A 19,551-nucleotide genomic window follows, 5' to 3' on the forward strand; every position below is an offset into this window, starting at 1 on the left:
GGCAGTACGGTAGGAAGAAGATGAAAATGGTGATGTTTGTACGTGTAAGTAAGTAAAGTGCGTGGATCGTGAAGTAAATGTGCGATCTTAATCTTTTTTTATATTTGTGCTTTAAAATCTTGTATTGCAGATCTTGTATTGGAGATAATAAGTGATTTTTTCTGTTGATTGATAGTTTAATGTATTAAAATTACAGCACGTTGCCGGTAAGCACTTCTATGTTGCTCAGCAGGTCATTGTAGGCATTAACTTTTCCAAACCTTTATATATCGTGATTAACAATAATATAGCCCTTGTACTTCGGGCTATATGTGCGCTTTTTCGCTTGGTACTCCCTCCCTAATTTTTATTGCATTCTTAAAATGGCCCTTGTACTTACAGATGTTGTTCTAAGAATGTGTTTTTTTATATGGTATGCGAAGAATAATAATGTGCCCTTGTACATTTTGTATGAGTATATGTGGGGCATTTGAAACACATATCGCATGTCACGTGCACGTGGATGCTTCTTACTGTTGCACTATGTATAAAAATGATTTTATTACATGTAGAAGTAGTAATAGAACACGGAAGAGACCCAGATCATGTTGTATTCACACTTCATATTGGAGTGTGAATACAACATGATCTGGGTCTCTTGCGTGTTCTATTACCACTTCTACATGTAATAAAATCATTTTCATACGTAGTGCAACAGTAGGAAGTATGCACATGCACTGGACATAATGAGGTCCTCTTGTATACTATTACCATTTATGTTCAATAAATGGCGATTTACGCGTAAAACTTTTCTTAGTCCAGAAATGAAGTTTACCAACATGTCTTCTATACAGTACATGAAAATTCACTGAAAGTCATAAGTAGAACATTGCAAGGTGTAGTAACAACTTTCTCTGTCATTCCGAGAAAACAGTTTTCACTATTAAAGCTAAAACTCAGCTGTATAGCATATGGCTCGTTGGTCTAGGGGTATGATTCTCGCTTTGGGTGCGAGAGGTCCCGGGTTCAAATCCCGTACGAGCCCTTACATTTTTGATCATTGTTATGTTAAAGTTTCAGCTATAAAATGGGTATAAATCCTCAGACAACATTGAGAGTTCTTTAATATTGTACTATATCAAGCATCACATAATTTTACTCATCTGTTAGGACTGACTAAACGAATTAGCTCAGGCAATGTGCCATAAGTTGTCATGAGTAAAGACAGATCGTGAGGTCAGTGTTTCCATTTCCATGCTCGTTACATCATATCGAGTAGTCGGAGTAGGGCAGAATATGTAAACAGTAGTTAACTCGCGCTGCTCTTAACCCTTTGGGGATCCCATGGTACAATTTGTACCATACGGGGTGTTTCATGGTACATTGCGTTATAACTCTCCTATTTGAGCTTTTTCGTCCGTTTTTTTTTTTTTTTCAAGTCCAGAGGCATTCCAGAAGACATTACGGATCGTTTCACACCTTCCTGTGTCGAGACATAGGAAGTGATGACGTCATAAGTCTAAAATTTATATTTTCGTGTAACACTTTTTGGGGGGTTTATGTAAAGTATTTTTGGCGTTCTTATTTTTGCACGTAGAAGATTGAAATTTTTCACAAACATTCAGTCCACCGAGTAGTATTTACCAGATTTTTTCAGATTTCTGCGTTAAAACAGGGGGGTACAGAGGGGCTAAACGTTGAAAAGGGGAAATATTTACCAAAAAATCCCTTTCACGGGATTTTCCCGCCTTAGATACATAATGGAGACAAGTGAATGGTAATGCCTGAAAGGCAGTGCTAATCTCAAGAGAATGATGGGCGAAACATGACCCTAGGGTAATTAGGGATGTCTCAGGGAATGTTTAAAAATTTCCCTCTGTATACGGGAATATGGGACATTGTCGGTATATTTTTTTTTTTGGCGGGCTTATTTTTGCACCTGGAAAATTGGAATTGTGCATAAACATTCAGCCCACCGAGTAGTATTTACCAGATTTTTTTTCAGATCTCTGCGTTAAAACCGGGGGGTCCAGGGGGGCTAAAAGTTGAAAAAAGGATATTTAGACCCAAAAAATCCCGTTTTTCCTCATTTTCCCGCCTTAGATATATGATGGAGACACGTGAGTCATACCGCCTGAAAGGCAGTTCTATTCTGAAGAGAATGATGGGCGAAACATGACCCTAGGGTAATTAGGGATGTCTCAGGAAATGTTTTACCTGAGATCATGGTGTTTTAGGGTAATTTGGGGCATGGTGGGAATTCTTGATAAAATTTCTCCCGCCCTTGGTATTCAAGGTAGAAACTTGAAATTTGGCACACACATTCAGTATGCCAAGTACTGTTTATCAGATTTTTTTTAGATGGCTACGTTCACACAGGGTCGCTCCAGGGGGACCCAAAGTGCGAGAAAAAATTTTCCCTCCAAAATTTTCCCTTTGACATCTTTTTGCCGCTCCTGGTATATGCATGCAAGTGGTATCATTTGAAAGCCAGCTCCATTCTGAAGAGAATGAGGTATGAACCATGATCCTAGGATAAATAGTGACGATGCAGTAGCTGCTTGACTCAAAGTCTAAAAAACAGCCAAAAAAAGCCGGATCTCTTAAGGGTTAACGCCAATTAAAACAGTTACAGCAAAATTAATAAGCACATGGAACAAGCTGCAAAACGCAAGTCACTATTCCCAACTTTATTCATCCCCTCTTGAGAGAATTTGTATTTTTTTCTTCGTGAAAGCAGTAATAGCATTAAATTTGTAATGTGTAAATAATAATAATAATACTAATACTAATAATAATAATAATAATAATAATAATAATAATAATAATAATAATAATAATAATAATAATAATAATAATAATAATAATAATAATAGCGCGTTACATTTTAAGAGAAAGTAAAGTAACTTGTAACGCGTTACATTTTTACAAGTAACTGACCCAACACTGGTCCTTGCACATCTACATTGCTGGTGCAAAACCAGTTCCTCCTTCCTTGATAGCATTCTCCTTGTGTGTTGTTCTACCCTGCACTTCTCTATTTCTTTCAATTTGCTCTCCATCCACTCTTTCCTTCTGCACATTTTTGTTGCTTCTTTCCTTCTCTCATCATATTCCTGGTAGTGCATTCTCCTATCTCGTTGTAGGATTTTCCTTCTAGCTTTTTTTTCTCTATGGCTTGTTTGCATTCTTCATCGAATCACTCTTTTCTTTTTTCGTGTTTCTTTTCCCCGAGTATTTCTTTTGCTACATTTACAACGCATCTCTCCACTTTGTTCCACATTTCATCAATGTTTACTGTTTTGAGTGCTTTTAAGTTTCTCGTTCATGTTTTTCTCGTATGTTTCTCTATTGTTATTTTTTTTAGTTCATCAATGTTCAACTTAGTGCTCTTCCTTCCTTTGCTTATTGCTATGTTAGCTAATCTTTATCGTATTAATGCTCACCAAATAATGGTCGCTGTCACAGTTTCTCCCTCGAAGTGTCCGTACGCCTATTGTTGAAGTTGCGCGCCTATGGTCTATTATTATATATGATGAATTTGGTTAACCTTTTCGGGATCCTATGGTACAATTTGTACCATATGCACTTTTCATGGTACATTGCGTTATTTCTCTTCTATTTGAGCTTTTTCGTCCGTTTTTTTTTTTTTTTTTTTTTTGTTTCCCAAGTCCAGACGCCTTGCAGAAGACATTACGTATGGTTTCAGATCGTCCTGCGTCCAGACATAGGAGGTGATGACGTCATAAATCAAAAATTTCTTTTCTCATTTTCTAAGCGTATGTTCAATATTTTTTGGCGGGCTTATTTTTCTACGTAGAAGATTGAAATTTTGCACAAACATTCAGTCCACCGAATAGTATTTACCAGATTTTTTGTTCCGATGTCAGTACTAAAACAGGGGGGAACCAGAGGGGCAAAGGGGTAAAAATAGGGATTTTTACCCCAAAAATCCCGTTTTTCGTCATTTTCCCGCCTTACATACATGATAGGGCCACGTGAGTCATACCGTCTGAAAGGCAGTTCCATTCTGAAGAGAACGACGGTCGAATTATTATTCTAAGGTAATTAGGGCCGTCTCAGTGAATTTTTATCCAAATATACATCTGTATAGGGTAAAAGTGGGGCATGGTAGGGAATTTTTTTCTGGCAGGCCTATTTTTTCACGTAGAAGATTGAAATTTTGCAAACATTCAGTCCACCGAGTAGTATTTAACAGAAGTTTTTTTCGATTTCTGCGTAAAAACAGGGGGGTCCAGAGGGGCAAAAGTTGAAAAAAGGGAAAATTTGCCCCCAAAAATCCCTTTTTTCAGGAATTTCCCGCCTTAGATACATGATGGAGACATGTGAATGGTACCGCCTGAAAGACAGTTCTATTCTGAAGAGAATGATTGGCGGATTATAGTCCTAGGGTAATTAGGGATATCTCAGGATTTTTTTGCCTGAGATCATAGTGTTTTATGGTACTTTGGGGCATTGTGGGAATTTTTTATAAAAATTCTCCCGCCCTTACTATTCAAGATAGAAACTTGAAATTTGGCACACACATTCAGTATACCAAGTACTATTTATCAGATTTTTTTTGATGGCTACGATCACCCAGGGGGGGTCCAGAGGGGGCCAAAGTTCGAGAAAAAAATTTTCCCTCCGAAATTTTCACTTTGACATTTTTTCCCGCTTCTGGTATATGGTATGAGCATGCAAGTGGTACCATTCGAAAGCCAGCTCTATTCTGAAGAGAATGGGGTATGAACCATGATCCTAGGATAAATAGTGAGGATACAGTAGCTGCTTGACTGAAAGTCTAAAAAATAGCCCAAAAAGCCAGGATCCGGAAAGGGTTAACAGTATTGTTGTCCAGTGATTTCCATGCTCCTTTGTGTATTTCTTTTCTTTCGAAGAATGTACTGCTAATATTCATTTTGTTTCTTTCGCAGAACTGTACGAGTCCCCACCCATTCTCGCTAGTTGTATTTTGAAGTGAGTTCTTCCACTGATATGAGTTATTTGTGGTTCTTTGCCGATGTGTTGAAGTAATCGTTATTCGCTGTGTTAAGATCTTTCCAACGAGCTCAAAACCATTGTTCTACCTCTAAAAATAACGGAGCTAGCCAATTTAATGTAGAACTCACAGTAAGCGACTATCTTTAAAAATGAGCGCATCAAAATCATTTATGACGTTGTAAACGGAAGTAAACGTAATTTGTATTGCAAATAATAGTTGCAATATTCGGGATGACTTCTGTTATATTTCTACAATATATAAGTGTGAAACATATAGCTTACGGAATGTTCGTAAGAGGCAGATGTACGTTTTAATTTTTCTAAAACTTAATTTTCCAATACTGAAACATTTCTCTATTTAATGGTTCAACTGATCCATATTGTTTTCTTTTGAAGCAATTCCTTTTTAAAATAAATATTAAAAAAATAAATTATATTTTCAGTTCAATTCTTTCTGGAGGTGTTTTATTTATTTATTTATTTATTTATTTATTTATTTATTTATTTATATGAAAGTACACAGGCATACACCCACAACATACCTTCTTGACTTACATAATTGATGGTAACACGACTTTACAAAGAAGAAAAATAAAACATGGAAAGAGAAAAAATAAAAGAAAAAAAATACTAAAAAATAAAAAAAAGGAAAGAATGTACAATCCAGCCACGAGAACAATAATATACATATATATAATATATATCAGTTTATGCAAAATATTTTAGCAGAACTGCTATGATGTCTTCTGATGTATAGGTTATACCTTATAGAAACAAAATATATATGATTGTCTTGCGAAACAAAATGTTTATGATTATAAAGTGAAACAAGTTAACCTTCAACCATGAAACTTACCACATAACAAACAATAATTGTTAGACAGAAGAATCATTAATGAGCGTGGAACTAATGGTAACATGTTCCCAGAAGGAGCAGGTTCCTCCGAAACAGCGATCAATGCTAATTTCTTGCCTTTTCGCATTGAAACACCATCAAAAAGAGCAGGTCTTGCGGCTAACTAGTACGTCAAGTATTCGGCCAACTCCTCATCGATTCGCATGACACGTAGAATACGATGAAAAAGTTGGTTATGGTTAACTTCAACATCTCTCTCTCTTTTATTTATTTTTTTATTTTATTTTATAGTTTTGGCTACACTTGCAAGCGATAGAACCTTGTCTCTTCGCTTCAGATGGATGTCACTAAAGCTTGACTCACAATTGATTTAATTGCAGCTACACCTCGATCTTGACCTCCATCACAATTCACATTTTCATCGCCCACCAAGCCAGTAGATATGGAAACCAAAAGATTTGACAAGATTTTAAAAGGATTGTGGGAGTGCAGCTCCGTGAAGATCCGTGAAGATCCTTATTGTCCCTGGCTTCCCGATATTCTCTCAGTTCAACGTGTTGTTCGGACGTTGTAATGAAATCATCTCTGTGGATTGTTTCTATAACATACTCTATTCTATTTTTGACCGGTGCATTCCGAAAAAAAGAGCTAAATTCAATTATCCTATTTGGTTTTCAAGTGACATAATTAGATTAATTAAGAGCAAATCATATCACCATAAGAAATGGAAGCAGGGTTCTTGGGACGCACTGTATCACTACAACAAATTTAAAGAATTGAGAGCTCTTTCGAAAACAGAAATTTCCAAGGCATACAATGCATACTTAAACAACTGTGAGGCCAATATTATAAGCAATCCTAAGACTTTCTGGACGTATGTTAAGAATAAAAAGAGTAATTCGGGAAGTAATTTGTTTCACTATAACGATCAAACTTTGAGTGACGATGCTGCTATTGCAAATGCATTTATGGCAAATTTTCAAGTAACACACAATAAATCAAGTTATAATCTTATTTCTATGGAGCAATACAATAATTCGGAAATTCTGGATAAATTAAATATTAACTTTATAGACATCGAAGATGTTGAGAATGCTATTAAAAAACTTAAGCCACGGTCATCTTGTGGGCCGGATAAAATACCACCGTATATCATTAAAGGCTGCTCAGAAATACTGAAACATCCCCTACAGGTTATTTTTAACAAGTTAATAGCTTCTTCTACGTTTCCTATGAAATGGAAGATTGGTGACGTCTGTCCCATTCCCAAGACAGGTTGTCCTAATGACCAAATAAAAAATTATCGACCGGTAACACTGCTATCTGCCCCATCTAAGGTATTTGAAATTATTATATATGAAAAAATTTACTCACATGTACGGTCAGTAATATCTCCCTTTCAACATGGTTTCATGCCAAAGAGGTCAACTGTAACTAATCTCTCAGAACTTACACATTTTATAGCTAATCAAGTTGATAAAAAGGAACAAGTAGATGTAATTTATACAGATTTCTCCAAGGCGTTCGACGTAATTAATCACGATATACTTCTAACAAGGGACATCACCCAATTGTCCGGCTCCGATTTCAATGAAATTTTTATTGCTGATAGAGGACATGTATTCGTTACTTGTGATGACAGAAATTTTTGCCATGGTGCAAGTTTTCTATTTTTTAATAATTTTTAAAAGTTGTGATGTGGTTAATAGAGATTACTGCAGAAGTCCCTTACTACCCTTTGTAAACGAAGTGTTAATGAAAGAACAACCATGTAGATACATATAGGGCATAGGCAGAGGTCGTATGGTACGTATGACCTTGACGGCAGCCATCTTGAAATCCGCCATTTTGAATTAAGGTCAAATTTTTTGAATGGAAATAGGGTAATATGATACATAATTTCGGGCTAGAATTTAATCAGGAAGACAATGGTGAAGTTAGTTTTAAGATGCGCCCATTTGGGGAAAAGTTACAGGTATATTAATTGTTTATGCTTACTATCTGCGTAAGTCCGTTACCTCCGCTTCTAACCAGCGTATTAATGATAATAAGTGGATAAAGGTTTCGGTAATACATATTATGGCTAGAGGGAAGTGATACGATAAGGGTATCATTGACGGCAGCCATCTTGAAATCCGCCATTTTGAATTAAAGTGAAGTTTTGAAAAATGAAAACCATAGCATGTGGTACCTAATTTTAATAGTAAATTTTCCCCAAAAGCCTATGGTGTGCTTATTTTTGTTCTATAGTTAACTAGTGTGAAGTTATGACTCTTCTAATGAGCATGAAACGTCCATTATTCGATCTTTCAAATTGGCAACACTCCTAATTTTCACCGCATGTTTTAAGATTCCAACTGGCACTTTGCAATTGTTGCCATGGCTCATGTTTTCTAAATTTATTACATTTTTTTAAGAGTTGCGATTTGTCAGTTCATGAATAGTGTTGGGATAAGCATCCAGCAATCTTTCTGAATTTTGAAGACTTGCCATGTAATTATTAATTTCCTAGGCAATGTAATTATTTATTTCCTATACCTTCCCTTCAAAAACTCGTTTACTGACATGAATCGTCACACAACGAAAGAACTTCAACTTTGCTTTCAGGTAATACCGAAGACGTAGCTTGTAATGGATAGTAGATAAGACGAGAAATCAAATGAAAATTCACTTCAAAAAAGAAAAAGAAATATGATTTTTGTGTAAATCAATGGTCTTTTGTTTTGTTTTATATTTATTTGTTTATTGTATATGTATTTATTTTCTATGGCAATATTTTAGCTAGTCAGACAAAAAAGTCGTTCGTTTTCTAGCGATTGTTGTCGATGGTTCAAGTTTGTAAGATTTATAATCTGTATTGATCGGGAACTCGATTAAGTTACACCTCTTTATAAACAAGTTACCTGTTTTCATATTTTGTTCATGGTACAAACAGTGTGTTGGGAACAGTCATATTATGTCTCTTTGATATTTTCTATCATTGCTGCTGTTCCTTTAAAGTTGTAAAGTTGTATTTATTTTTTTAAAAAAAATACTGTTTATCGTTTGCGCAACATGTAGGCCACATTTCATGCTAATTTGAGTTCGTGTAACACCAATTTGTTATAATTTTATTTGTATTTCTTTACGTCACATAGGTCCATAGGTTCCTCATGTACTCTGGGTTAAAATAAATGATTATATTGACTATTAAATTAATAATTACATAGCGAGTCTTCAAAATTCAGAAAGATCGCTGGATGCTTATCCCAACACTATTCATGAGCTGACAAATCGCAACTCTTAAAAAAATGCAATAAATTTAGAAAACATGAGCCATGGCAACAATTGCAAAGTGCCAGTTGGAATCTTAAAACATGCGGTGAAAATTAGGAGTGTTGCCAATTTGAAGGATCGAATAATGGACGTTTCGTGCTCATTAGAAGAGTCATAAATTCATACTAGTTAACTATAGAACAAAAATAAGCATACCATAGGCTTCTGGGGAAAATTTACTATTAAAATTAGGTGCCACATGCTATGGTTTTCATTTTTCAAAACTTCACTTTAATTCAAAATGGCGGATTTCAAGATGGCTGCCGTCAATGATACCCTTATCGTATCACTTCCCTCTAGCCATAATATGTATTACCGAAACCTTTATCCACTTATTATCATTAATACGCTGGTTAGAAGCGGAGGTAACGGACTTGAGCGCACCTCAAGCGTCCCCAAATGAGCGCACCTTAAAACTAACTTCACCATTGTCTTTCTGATTAAATTCTAGCCCGAAATTATGTATCATATTACCCTATTTCCATTTAAAAAATATGACCTTAATTCAAAATGGCGGATTTCAAGATGGCTGCCGTCAAGGTCATACGTACCATACGACCTCTGCCTATGCCCTATATGTATCTACATGGTTGTTCTTTCCTTAACACTTCGTTTACAAAGGGTAGTAAGGGACTTCTGCAGTAATCTCTATTAACCACATCACAACTTTTAAAAATTATTAAAAAATAGAAAACATGCACCATGGCAAAAATTTCTGTCATCACAAGTAATGAATACATGTCCTCTATCAGCAATAAAAATTTCATTGAAATCGGAGCCGGACAATTGGGTGATGTCCCTTGTAAGCAAACTTGTAACATTCAATTTTTCACGAAACCTCCAACAATTTATAGCGTCCTATCTTTGTCAACTCAAACATCGCGTTCGATACAAAAATATTCTAACTGAGGAATATGTCGTAGACTCTGGTGTGCCTCAGGGATCGAACTTAGGACCTCTATTATTTATATTATTTGTTAATGATTTACCACCTGTAATAACATCCTCCCACAAACTATTGTTTGCTGACGATTTAAAAATCTATCGTAGTATCTCCACGGAGTTAGACGCTATTTCTTTGCAAAGCGACATAAATTCTATTTTCCAATGGTGTGAATCAAACAAATTGCTGTTAAATATTAAAAAATGTAAAGTAGTATCATACACCAGGAAAATGAACTGTGTCCGCAATGTGTATACTATTAATCAAACACCAATTGAAAGAGTGGATTATATAACTGATCTTGGAGTCACTCTGCAGTCAAACCTATCATTTGATATTCATGTCAACAGAGTAGTTGGTGAGGCCTTTAGGAACCTTGGCTTTGTGATGAGATTAGGAAGTAATTTTTCTAACACCGATGTCCTCAAAACATTATACATTGCCTATGTAAGGTCTAAGGTGGAATATGCAGCGATAATATGGGGTTCTAATAGTAAGAAATATACAAGTAAAATCGAAAACATTCAAAATAAATTTGTGCGCTTTTTAACATATAAAGAAACAGGGATATATTCGAAATTTGAGAAGTATGAAGATCTTCGAAACAAATATTCATTACAATCACTTGAAAGCAGGAGGACTCACTTCATTTTATCTTTCTTACATAAAATAATTCATAGTACAGTAGATTCAGAATATTTACTATCAGAAATCAAACTTCACGTCCCACATAGAGCAACTAGACCCCATAATAGCATATTCCATCTCTCAGCGCAAAGGACTAATGCATTGGATGTATCGCCTGTCAGAAAAATGTGTTTATTGTATAATAAGATGTCAGAAAAGGACCCAGAGATAGACATTTTTAACTATAGACAATTTTACTCTAAATAAATAAGGTGTAGATCATGTTATATGTATTTTGAAGTATTTTGCTATCGTATTATTTTGTTATCATATATGTATTTTAAATTATATTATCATGATGGAAAACTGTAATTAGGCATCCGCCTGTTGTTTTCTGAAATAAATAAATAAATAAATAAAACATCGGTGAAGATATCGAAGGCTTCTATAACATGTGTTGATGCAGCCATTGCACAGACCTAGCGCGAAACCACATTTTCGGTCATTCCTCGACCACATGTTAATCCACCTGCAGTCTTCATCGTACTCATTAATGCTTGTTCGATTGTCATATCTGTCCATATTTCTGGCCAAAATCTTCTAATTGTAAAATAGCTATGCTTCACAAATTTTCAAATTCTTCAGGACTCATGATTGTTTCTAGTTTCGGTATTTGTTGCAAGCAAATGTGGGCAGACTTTGCATAATTGAAGTGGCCTACAGCATGCAAGAAAGGGATCATACATTGGACACTATAAAGCTGAAGGCTCCAATCACCTGAACATTCTACTCTAATGAAGAGACGCATAATATTAACCGTATCGATGCATTGCGCCCATAGTTTTCCAGTTTGATTTGAGACAGATACATTGTGTAATGGTTCGTGTAACATATATTGAATGTCCAGTAGACATTGAAACGTGCTTTCCTGTGACAATGTACCTCGAAGTACATCTAAGTGCACACTTTTCAGTCTATGAGTAAGATCTTTATTTACATTCATTTCATTTAGTAACAGCTTTGCAAGCGAAACCTGAGTCAGAAAATGCACACGAATAGCTGGAGCATATGCATGCCTAGTCATCATGTGGGCTACTGTGTTCTTTGGGTAGATGGTCCCCCACAGCTCTTCAAAACTGCCACCAGCCATAATGTTTCCAACACCACTGAGAAATGACATAAATAGGTGAAAACCACCAAGGGCCACAATCACGCACAAGAGAGAGCTGTCTTTTTCTGCTAGTAGAACCATGTGTATGGCTTTAACATATAGTGGCTGATCAAATGTCACAACACAGGATTTTTGATTCATTTTCATGCATTGCTCCACTGCATTCAGGAGACAAGTGTAAATTGTACTTGGGTTTCCTGAGGCAAAATTCACAAAAGTGGAGGCAAAACGGCTGATGTTTCGTATCCTTCGGCCTTGCTTTGGTCATAGCATCCATATATCCATCCCAACTACGTTTCAAAATTATGGGATAAATTCTGTCGTCGGCTCTTGATGACGTAATATCTTGGTTTCCCCGAGTGGGATTTTCTGGGACTTTGAATGTGTTGTTTAGAACAACAATGTGAACATCTTGTTATTATAAAATTTCGGGTCAAAACCTAAATGCACTGAACTATTGTAGTTATTCGTGAAATTCTTCTTTTTCTTTGTCATCGTCATCTTCTGTGGAAGCGCACACTGAGACAATCGATATGTTCTGAAATTTACTTTTTAATCTAACCTTGCACATCCTTTCGCTTATTGGAGTATACGTTAGCAACGACTTTCTACATTTTTACTAATTATAAACCCGGTACCCTTAGCTCCTCTTTTCTCTCCCCCACCGTAAACAGGAGTGATATTTGACTTATCGATTCTTCCGTAACCTACCCATCTTAATCCCTGTATTGCTAGTATTTCAATGTTATATTTCTGTATTTTATCTGCGATTTCCTGCATTTTACCAGGTTGAATCATTGGTGTAATCAGATTATTTAATAACAAATTTGCAAAACAAATAAATAGAAAGGATAATATTAACCATAGTAATGAGTAATGAGCCTTGTGCAGAAATTATATTGAAACTTGGGATTAATGAACAACTTATATCTTTAATTCCTTGCATGCTATTATATGTATGTTATTACTCTTTGAAAGACAGTAAATACTACAAGCATATGCTGCGATATTTAAAGAAATATTTTTGCAGCTTCCTGAAACATGTTCGTCGTATCCCGTTCTGTGCAGTTTTCAATTTCTTGGAACACATCAGAAGACAACAATACTTAGAATCACTCCACACTTGTTATACAAAATAATCCTAAAACCTAGAATTATGTTGAATTCACTAAATTTAATTGTATATGCACTCGCACACTCTTAAATACACCACTTCGCTCATATATTACACTGCAAAAGAATGGGAAAAGTAGAAGTTGTTTCTTATTACTCTCTTTTTAATTAATATGCCTTACTGAGCTCCTTCGTGGTTATGCGGTTAGCGTACGCGCCTTTGGCGTGGAAGGCCCGGGTTCAACTCCCAGCGGGAGGTCATGCGGTTTGGAGTCCATGTTAATCAGTAGGTCCACGTCTCATATAACCTTGCTGCTGAACAAGATATTAAACAAAGAAAATCACATCAAAATGTTTGTTGCAATTAGAAAGAAGAAAACATATTTTAGGAACTAACAACTTTTCTGCAATTAAAGAATAACTTGTGAAAAATTACTTTTTTTTTTTTTTTTTGCAAAATGTTATCTCACCAGGGATGATATCGAAACTGCACCTTGAATTTGGAGACATTCTATTTATTTCCTGATAGGACTTCTCGAACAAGTTCCAAAACAGGTGTTCGTTTCTTGCCCGCTTCTTTACAGGGGCTAAAAAATATTGAACATTTTGACCTATTTTCTAGTTGAAACCTATCCTAACACGCCAAAACACCTGTTTCATCATTGTAAAAGCATAACTTAACGAAGTGAAAATATTTGCCCCAGGGTCTCCGCAGGGTCCCAGATGGGGTCCAACTGAAAATTTGCAATTGAAAAGAGGGGCAAGTAGCATATCGTTTGAAAGCTAGCGTCAAAAGAAAAACGATAACAGAAGTCTCACAGCTCTAATCAAACTCTGTTCGAAATGGCGGAAGATTCAAAATTTGAAAACAGTCTGCAGCTAACAGTGCATGGCCACCACTACAATTCCAAAACAGTGAAACAGGTATCAAAATTCTAAAACACGTGTTTCATTATTTGAAAAGTGCTATTTATCGAAATGATAATGTTTACCCCAGGGTCTCCCCAGGGTCCCAGGTGGGGTCCAACTCAAAATTGGCAATTAAAAAGAGGTGCACGTAGCATATCGTTTGAAAGCTATCCCGCTAGAACTTACCGTTGCAAAACAGCCACGTGGTCTGGTAGAAGCGATCTAGAAACCTCTCGACTAAGTGGCTGTTTTGCATTTACAAGTGTCGTTTTGATGTGAAGAACCACATAGTTCGACATTTGTTTCAAAGCTTTAGGTGTAAGAGGTGGTCATGAACTTAAAGATTCAGCATGTAGACGTAGTGTAAACACCCCACCATTTTGCACAGGATTGGCGTAGAGACGAAAAATTGGTTTCATACGCTCTGTTTTGAGAAACTTGGAATGAAAATACTACTTAACCCATTTGAAAATGTGTAGTTTGGCCGCTGCCCGCATATAGGAACTCCAGGACATACGTTTTCATTTCTATACATTGGACGTTTGCAATGACGAATTTAGAAAGCCAGCAACTCCGACTTATAGCCTGTGATTAGCTTGAATGAAAAGTTGTGTTAGTCAATTTCCAATAACTTTGACTTACATCTAGAAAATTGATTCTCTGGATTGCAAAGAAGGTTCACAAGCTCATCAAGTTGATGCTGACAAACTCTGTTCTCCAGGACATTACAATGACCGTAGACGATTATGTTACGTTCGAAGATAATACTCAATTCCAGTCCTTGGACACGACATCAAGTCAACAAGGAACTGCTTCGGGTACCGAAGGCGATTCTGATTACGACTACCTGGACCCAAATCCTTCTCAGGAAACCACATTTTGGAGATCATGGAGTGAAACGAAATTGAGGGATACTGTAGCAGTTTATAAGAATGCATCCAGTGGTCGCAAACTCAAGGATGCGAAACGTGTGGCAAGAGTTGACATCTGTAAAAGTGACATAATTCGGATGAAACTATTCCTGGACAAGGCATCCAAGCGGACCAAGCTGGCAGAACTCCGAGAATCTGTCAAAGCATGGTGCAAAAATCAACGCGCTGCTCCGATTTTTTAAAGGATCACTGAAGAAGACATTGCCGTGGAAGCCTTGGAAACATCGCAGAAGCTAGGGGTTACTGGTTTCAAGGTATCCCGATTCTGGATCCGCCGACTATTGAGAGAAATGAACTGGGGTTCCAGGAAAATCACAAAAATCATGACAATGGCAGCCAGAACAAAAGCACTGGAACGTTCAAACGAATTCGACGGCTACATTCAACAAATCAGGCGGGAGATTGAGGAGGATAACTACAACCTTGATCAAATTGTGAATCTTGATCAAAGTGGATTCAATTATGAATTACTAACACCACGAATTCTAACTCAACGTAGAGTAGAAAATGTCGAAATTCAAGTAAGATGTGAATCAAAAGTGACACATTCTTACAGAGTCCAGGAAGCGATTTTGGCATCAGGAAAGCTCGTGGGCCCAAATGTCATTGTGCTATCCGGGAAATTTGGATTAAGGGTCCAATGTAAAATCCCTCAGATCCCTGGAGTCATAATCAGAGCCAACAAGTCAGGAATGATGACAAAGGCAATATTCAAGGAATACCTTCCACATCTTGTTCGAGACGTTGAAACTTCGTGTCTTTTGTTGAAGGACGACGCAGCCATCATGAGAGATCCGGACTTGTATCAAGAGTGTCCTGACTTACATCCAGAAACAATCACTCCAGGCTTTACTTCATATGGACAGCCACTCGATGTGGGATATATTCTTTACAGAAATTCTTACAAGCATGTTCGAAATGAAGGACTTGGAGACAAGCTAGACATGACAAATCGGTATTCCAGTACTCACTTGATTGGGGTAACACGAAATCAGTTGGAATCACCCAGATTCCAAGATATGATCAATTACGCTTTCGGCAAATGTGGATACATCGACCTTCCTGATGATTTTAGTTACCAGTCAGTGAGAGACTTGTCTTTCAGTTTCCACACAAAGGATCCAGCTTTCTCGACATGTTCGATTCCGGACGACGAACACTGCATGGAGAAGAGTTTTATTCAGTGCAGTTGGTGTCTCCAACCACTGTGCTTTTATCACTTCTTCATGAACAATAGCATGGCCGCACCCCTCCACGAGTCACTCAAGCCTCACTATCACTCCCTAGAGTGATCGTCATGCATATGGCCCTCATACCTGCATAACAAAGATACAGTCCTGGGAGCTACCACGTTGCTACGACCGTGGCGTGTGACTTACGTGGCTCTCATACATAGACCAGAACAAAAGCCAAGCTTCAGCAAACAACATTCGACGGAGCCATATCTTCTAGGCTGCTTCTACCAGACGGGTCGTCGGAAAGTTGAAGAACGATAGCTTATAAACGATATACTTTTTGAAGCCTTTCCAAATGAAAACTTCGAGGTAGACTCCGCGCGGGACCCTACGAGGGCCCTGGGGCAAACATTTTCATTTAGATAAATTGCATGTTTTAAATACTGTAACACATGATTTAGAATTTTGACACCTGTATCACCGTTTTGGAATTCTAGTGGTGGCCAATGCACTGTTAACTGCAGATTGTTTTTAAAATTTTGAATTCTCCGCCATTTCGCACAGAGTTTGATTAGAGCTGTGAAACTTCTGTTATCGTTTTTCTTTTAACACTAGCTTTCAAACGATATGCTACTTGCCCCTCTTTTAATTGCCAATTTTGAGTTAGACCCCACCTGGGATCCTGCGGGGACCCTGGGGTAAACATTATCATTTCGATAAATAGCACTTTTCACATAATGAAACACGTGTTTTAGAAGTTTGACACCTGTATCACAGTTTTGAAATTCTAGTGGTGGCCATGCACTGTTAGCTACAGACTGTTTTTAAAATTTTGAATCTTCCGCCATTTCGCACAGAGTTTGATTAGAGCTGTGAAACTTCTGTTATCGTTTTTCTTTTAACACTAGCTTTCAAACGATATGCTACTTGCCCCTCTTTTCAATTGCAAATTTTCAGTTGGACCCCACCTGGGACCCTGCGGAGACCCTGGGGCAAATATTTTCACTTCGTTAAATTATGCTTTTACAATGATGAAACCGGTGTTTTGGCGTGTTAGCATAGGTTTCAACTTTTAGGGGTAGCAACGTACTTTATGTACACCTGCTATAGAAAATAGGTCAAAATATTCTATATATTTTAGCCCCTGAAAAGGCGGGGTCACTTCCGGGCAAGAAACGAACACCTGTTTTGGAACTTGCTCGAGAAGTCCTATCAGGAAATAAATAGAATGTCTCCAAATTCAAGGTGCTGTTTCGATATCATCCCTGGTCAGTTAGTTTTAAAGCGGCTAACTTACTCTTATCGAACCAGGTGCGTCATTTCAGATTTCGCTTGAGGGAAGCAAGAGCACTAAAGGTACTTCACGTTTTGTACTAGCATATTAGTAGACAATCGTTAAATTATATGTATTCCTCAAACTTTTGGAGGGGGCGATTGCCACCTCCTGCCTCCTCTAAATGACACCCCTGTATCGAACCCTTGTAAGAAGATATGGAAGTACGCTCAAACTGTTGCGCTCCAATAGGTTAATTTTTGGTTCATTTTACGTGGTAATTAATACGCAATTCCTGAAGCTTTCTTAACTCCACGGGAAGACAACCAATACCTACTCACGTAACGGCAAATATTATATGCCACTATTTTTTCTATGAACCACTAATACATACAAAAATTTTACATTTCCAACTGAAACTATATATATTATAGGGTCATTTCAAAAAAGTGGGGGGGGGGGCAACTGCTCCCCTTTGCTCCCCTAATCGCCGCCCATGCTGGTATCTGTAGATTCTGCTCGTCTAGAACACGAATCTAAGAAGTAGTAGAAAGTGCTACGAGTGCTCAGACATCTATAGAAGTTTCTTTACCACCCAGTTGTTTCAGCGATCTGTGATACAGTTGGTTTTGCATAAACGTTATTTGTTTAACAAGTAATGAAATGATTTTAGCTGCTGATTCTAGACTACACTATAATTGTAACATATAAAAGACTTAGCATATATGTCCACGATTCTGTGGCCGAATCACTATTTTGAAACCATTTCGTGCATATCATCATCATCGCTTCCCTTACTCTCGGAAAATAATTGTGCGACTTTTAAAACAAAAACTCGCAGTTTGTAGAATTTCCTGTATTTTCAGAGCCTACATGAGTGATGTGAATTTCAAATATAAAAATTAATAGGAGTGAGTTTTATCTCACAGTTATGAACTATGGTTCGAAACGACGCAAATTCAACATTTGAACACATCTATAACTTCCGGTTTAATAAAGGGATAATGAGAAACAAGTTAGTAAATTTCTACCAGTTCCAATCATAGTAGAGATAAGAAGAAGAAAAGATAATATTTTCTTAAGTAACTCAGTTGATTATAATAAACCGTTTGTCCATATCTATTATACCGTTATTAAGTCTAATAATGTTTTCTTGTATAGTGATAAGTGTTGAAACCGGATATACATTACTTCTATCCAGGGCCGGCCTAAGGCGTGTGTGACGTGCGCGGTCGCACACATGCGCTTTTGAAAGGGGCGCCGAAATGAGGAAAAATATAACAAGAATTTCAGGAATGATCCTAAAAAATGGATAAAAGATTGTGATCTTGGCCAAGAATTTTAGGAATGGTTCAAAAATGGATCAAAAGATTGCGATCTTGGCCAAATTAGTTTTTGGATCAAGGGCCACAAAATTTTTGAAAGGACCCTAAATCGAGTTTTCGTATTTTTACAAAATAAGCACATCATACTGACTAAGTGAGTTAAGTAATAGTGATTAAGTGACTAAGTGACATCGTATGTTAAGTAATAGTTTAGGTTTGGCTACACTATGTCTAGTTCTCCAGATATAAGGCGTGCAACAAAATTTTGATTCAAATATATTGGATCTTTTGATGCGATTTAGGATCAGGGGCACAAAATTTTTGAACGGTCTGTAAATCGAGTTTTCGTATTTTTTACGGAATGAGCACATCATCCTGAGTTAAGTGATAGTTTGGGTTTGGCTACACTAAATATATTCTGCAGATATAAGGAGTACAAGAAAATTTTTGCCTGAAATATATAGGATCTTTTGATCCAAAAGGTAATATGGTAAAAATTTAAATTTTAGTCATTTGAATATGTTAATTTTTGTTGAACAAATACAAATGTTGCTTGAAAGCATTGGAGGATTTTCTATACACATTTTCATTATAAGGGGCGCTAAAACTCATTCTTGCACATACAACATTTTGCTTCTGGGCCGGTCGTGTTTCTATCATTTCCAGTTTGAATAAATGGTTGCCAAAGGAGATGGGGCCTAGTCTTCTGACGCTGAATGTATTCCGAACAACCGCTTCTCGATATCTATTATCGTTTCTGTTCAGTAAAGATCAACATTGATACCGAAATTACAAGTAAATATTTTATCACTTCCGATTTTAGTACAATAATGCGCCTAGAGAACAAATCTTTTACTGAGATGCTGAATCGATTCCGAAAATACACATTTGAAATTATGTATTGCCGTTTTTGTTTTATGACGATCAAC

General features: G+C 36.8%; 1 protein-coding gene and 1 non-coding gene across 3 annotated transcripts in view; one reads left to right on the forward strand and one right to left on the reverse strand.

The window, feature by feature from the left end:
- The window catches only part of LOC145669128 (trypsin alpha-like), a 100,391-nt gene that overhangs the window by 25,310 nt on the left and 55,530 nt on the right, over window positions 1-19,551 (reverse strand). The window lies entirely within an intron of this gene.
- Window positions 953-1,024, forward strand: TRNAP-UGG (transfer RNA proline (anticodon UGG)). The gene has a single exon. It is a non-coding gene; the product is annotated as a tRNA-Pro (tRNA).

The sequence above is a fragment of the Thermobia domestica genome, chromosome 13 (assembly GCF_964235325.1).
Source record: "Thermobia domestica chromosome 13, izTheDome1.hap1.1, whole genome shotgun sequence".
Taxonomy (NCBI): domain Eukaryota; kingdom Metazoa; phylum Arthropoda; class Insecta; order Zygentoma; family Lepismatidae; genus Thermobia; species Thermobia domestica.